Source organism: Hyaena hyaena, unplaced genomic scaffold (assembly GCF_003009895.1).
Source record: "Hyaena hyaena isolate Hyena2069 unplaced genomic scaffold, ASM300989v1 scaffold_1114, whole genome shotgun sequence".
Lineage (NCBI taxonomy): Eukaryota > Metazoa > Chordata > Mammalia > Carnivora > Hyaenidae > Hyaena > Hyaena hyaena.
This window is the reverse complement of record NW_024081733.1, coordinates 540,040-545,492: the sequence shown is the minus strand read 5'-3', so window position 1 is coordinate 545,492 and position 5,453 is coordinate 540,040.

Here is a 5,453-nt window from a genome sequence, read left to right as displayed (position 1 = left end):
TGAAGAAGACACAAAGAAGTGGAAAAACATCCCATGCTGATGGATTGGAAGAATAAATGTTGTTGAAATATCATTATGACTCAAAGCAATCTACACATTGAATGCAATCCCAATCAAAATTGCACCAGCATTCTTCTCAAAACTAGAACAAACTATCCTAAAATTTGTATGGAGTCACCAAAGACCCCGAATAACCAAAGTAATATTGAAGAAAACCAAAATGGGAGGCATCACCATCCCAGGCTTTAGCCTGTACTACAAAGCTGTCATCATCAAGACTGTAAGGTATTGGCACAAAAACAGACACATAGACCAATGGAATAGAATAGAGAGCTCAGAATTGAACCCACAAATGTATGGCCAACTAATCTTTGACAAAGGGGGAAGAGCATCCAATGGAAAAAAGACAGCCTCTTTAACAGATGGTGCTGGGACAACTGGACTGGAACATGGAGAAGAATGAAACTAGATCATTTTCTCACACCATACACAAAAATAAACTCAAGATGGATGAAGGACCTGAACGTGAGACAGGAAACCATCAAAACCCTAGAGGAGAGAGCAGGAGACAACCTCCTTGACCTCCACTGCAGCAAATTCTTACTTGACACATCCCGAAAAGCAAGGGAATCAAGAGCAAAACTGAACTATTGGGACCTCATCATGATTAAAAGCTTCTGCAAAGGAAAGGAAGCAATCCATAAAACTAATAGGCAACTGACGGAATGGGAAAAGATAGTTACAAATGATATATCAGATAAAGGGATAATATCCAAAATCTATAAGGAACTCATCAAACTCCCCACCAGAAAAACAAACAATCCAGTGAAGAAATGGGCAGAAGATATGAACAGACACTTCTCCAAAGAGGACATCCAGATGGCCAACAGACACATGAAACGATACTCAGCGTCCCTCCTCCTCAGGGAAATATACATCAAAACCACATTGAGATGCCACCTCATGCCGGTCAGAGTGGGTAAAATGATCAAGTCAGAGGACTCTAGATGCTGGCGAGGATGTGGAGAAATGGTCACCCTCCTACACTGTTGATGAGAATGTATACTGCTGTAGCCCCTCTGGAAAACAGTGTGGAGGTTCCTCAAATATTAACTCTAGAACTCCTCTATGACCCAGCAGTATCACTGCTAGGAATTTACCCAAAGGTTACAGGAGTGCTGATGTTAGGGGCACATGTACGCTAATGTTCATAGTAGCCAAAACATGGTAAGAACCAAAGTGTCCATCAACTGATGATTGTATCAAGAAGATGTGGTTTATCTATACAGTGGAATACTACATGGCAATGAGAACGAATGAATCTGGCCATGTGTAGCAACACGGATGGAACTAGAGGGTGTTACCTGAGCGAAATAAGTGAGGCAGAGAAGTACAAATACCATATATTTGCACATATATGTGGATTAGGAGGAAGTTTACGGGGGACGAATTGGGAGAAGGGGAAAAATATTTGGGGAGAGGGAGGGAGGTAAATCATGAGAGACTCTTGAATGCTGAGAACAAATTGAGGGCTGAGATGGGTGGGGCAGAGGGGAAGTTGGGTGATGGGCATGGAGGAGGGCATTAGTTGGGATGAGCACTGGTTGTTATATGGAAACCAACTTGACAATAAACTATATAAATAAAGATTTTGCTCACACAAAAAAAAACCTATTCCAACAAATTGGACAACCTGCAAGAAATGGAGAAATTCCTAGAATAATATAAACTACCTACACTGAATCAGAAGAAATAGAAAACTTCAACAGACTCATAACCAGCAAAGAAATTGAATCTGTAATCAAAAATCTCCCAACCAATCAAATTCCAGGGCCAGATGGATTTACAGGTGAATTCTAACGAACATTTAAAGAAGAATTAATACCCACTCTTCTCAGACTATTGAAAACAATAGAAATGTAAGGATGGGGTGCTGGGTGGCTCAGTCAGTTGACTGTCTACTTCGGCTCAGGTCATGATCTCACTGTTCGTGGGTTCGAGCCCCACGATGGGCTCTGTGCTGACAGCTACCTCAGAGCCTGGAGCCTGCTTCAAATTCTGTGTCTCCCTCTCTCTTGACCCTCCCCTGTTCATGCTCTCTCTCTCTCAGAATTAAAAAAAAAAAACATTAAAGAAATAAAAAAATAGAAATGGAAGGAAAACCTCCAAACTCATTCTATAAGGCCAGAATTATCCTGATACAAAAACTACATAACTCCATTGAAAAAGAGAACTTTAAGAGAATATTCCTGATGAATATGGATGCAGAAATTCTCAAAAAAAAAAAAAACTAAACCAAATCCAACAGGACATAAAAGAAAATAATTCACCACAATCAAGCAGGATTCATCCCTGGGTTGCAAGGGTGGTTCAATATTCACCAACCAATCAAAACAAAACATCACATTAATAAAAGAAAGGATGAGAACTAAATGATCCTCTCAATATATGTAGAAAAAGCATTTGACAGAATACAGCACCCATTCTTGATAAAAATTCACAATAAAGTATAGATAGAGGGAGCATACCTCAACATCATAAAGGCTATATACAAAAGATCTACAGCTAATATCATTCTCAATGGTGAAAACTGACATATTTTTACCCTCTATGGTCAGGGATGTTCACTCTCTCCATTGTTATTTAACTTAATATTAGAAGTCCTAGCTTCAGCATTTAGACAACAAAAAGAAATAAAAAGTATCCAATTTGGCAACAAAGAAGTTAGGCTTTCACTATTTGCAGAAGACATAATATTCTATGTAGAAATGATAGACTCCACACACAAAAAAAAATTCTACAACTAATACATGAGTTCAGTAAAGTCACAGGAAACAAAATCAATGTAGTGAAATCTGTTGTACTTTTATACATCAATAATAAAACAGTATAAAGAGAAATCAAGGAATCAATCCCGCTTACAATTGCACCAAACCCCATAAGATACCTAGGAATAAACCTAACCAAAGAGGTGGAAGATGCGTACTCTGAAAAACATAAAACACTTATGAAAGAAATTGAAGAAGACACAAATCGAAAAATATTTAATGCTCATGGATTAAAAGAACAAATATTGTTAAAATAGCTATACTATCCCAAGCTGTCTACACATTTAATGCAATTCCTATCAAAATACCACCAGCACTTTTCACAGAACTAGAAAAAAACAATCCCAAAATTTTTATGGAACCACAAAAGATCCTGAAGTTTGTGTACCTTAGAAAAGATGAGTAAAGCTGGAGGCATCACAATTCTGAATTTTACATTATATTACAAATCTGTAGTGATCAAAACAGTATGATACTGGCACAAAAACCAGACACATAAATCAATGGAACAAAACAGAAAACCCAGAAACGAAACCAAAATGATTGACTTATATGATCAACCAGTCTTCAACATAGCAGGAAAGAACATCCAATGGAAAAAAGACAGTATTTTTTAAATTGTGTTGGGAAAACTGGACAGCAACATTCAGAAGAATGTAACTGGACTACTTTCTTACTCCATACACAGAAATAAATTCAAAATGGGTGAAAGACCTATATGTGATAATGGTAACCATTAAAATCTTAGAGAACACAGAAAGTAACATTTTTGACGTTGGCTGCAGCAACTTCTTACTAGATATGTCTCTTGATGTACAGGAACAAAATAACAATAAACTATTGGAACTTCATCAAGATCAAAATCTTCTGCACAGCAAAGGAAACAGTCAGCAAAACTAAAAGACAACCAACAGAATAGAGAAGATACTTGCAAGTCACATATCTGAGAGCAGGTTAGTATGCAAAATCTGTAAATAACATAAAAAAACACACAAAAAATAAATAATCCAGCTGAAAAATTGGCAGAAGATATAAATAGATATTTGTCTAAATATGACATATGGATGGCTAACAGACACATGAAAAGATGCTCAATATCATTCATAATCAGGGAAATACAAATCAAAACTATGATGAGATATCACCTCATACCAGTAAGAATGGCTAAAATGAACAATACTAGAAACAACAAGTTTTCGTAAGGATATGGAGAAAGGAGAACTCTCTTACACTGTTGGTGGGAATGCAAAGTGATGCAGCCACTCTGGAAAACAGTATGGAGGTTCCTCAAAAAGTTAAAAATATAGCTACACTATGATCCAGCAATTGGGCTACTAGGCATTTATCCAAAAGATATAAAAATTCTGATTTGAAGTGATATAGGCCCCCTAATGTTTATAGCAGCATTGTCTACAATAGCCAAATTATGGAAACAGCTCAAGCCTCCATTTAATGAATGGACAAAGAAAATGTGCACAGACAGACACACACACAATGGAATATTACTCAGCCATAAAGAAAATGAAATCTTGCCATTTGCAATGATATGGATGTAACTTGAGAGTATGACGCTCAGCACAATAAATCAGTCATAGAAAGACAAATAGCATATGATTCCACTCCATTTGTGGAATTCAAGAAACAAAACAAGTGAGCAAAGGGGAAAAAAGGAGTGATGGAGTCAAACCAAGAAACAGACTCGTCACTATAGAGAACATACTTATGGTTATCAGAGGGGAACTGGCTGGGGGGAATGGTAAAATATGTGATAGCAATTTAGAAATGTAGTTGCTGTAAATGAGCACCAGGTTTTGTATGGAAGTGTTGAATCACTGCATTGAACACCTGAAACTAATATTACACTGTATGTTAATTACTTATAATTTAATAAAAAATTAATAAAATCTCAATGAAAGATTAAAAAATAATAATCTGTGGGAAGATGATATGCAGATCGTTGTTAAGAGCTAAACATTTGAGAGAAGTAATGTGATAAAATATTTTCTTATAAACAAATATATAAATAATCTGATATTTTTGTTTTGTAATTCATGGAGTCAATATGTTATTTGTAGCAATATAATAATCACTGCAAAATTTTATCTCTTTAATAGTTTTTATCTCTTTAATATCTTTTGAAATTATAAATATCATTGTATAGTATTTCTGTTCTTTTATGTTTAAATTTTAAGATATGTTCATCCAAATTTTATTTTTAATACATTTGCTTTATTTTAATATTATTAACAATCTTCACCCTACATTTTCATTCTTTGTCTTGTGATGTTCTAAAATGATGATTCTACCCATGTTTTTTAAGAAATAAATGTAAAATATTTAAAAAGTCACAAAAAGCAAAATAAATTAAGAAATGAAATGCAACTGACCAAGTCAGGTTGCATTTACAATTCTGCAATAGCAATCTATTACCTATATACTGAGTACCTTAGTTCCAAACGCAATGCCCATAACATTTTTATCTACTTATCTAATTAATTAACATCTATTAACATATATATGTATATAATTTCTACTTTTCAAAGCTACTAGTTATTAGTGAATGCCTATAAAACTTAATGTAACACTTGTGTAGCCCCTCATCTATATTACCTTACCTTTCATTTC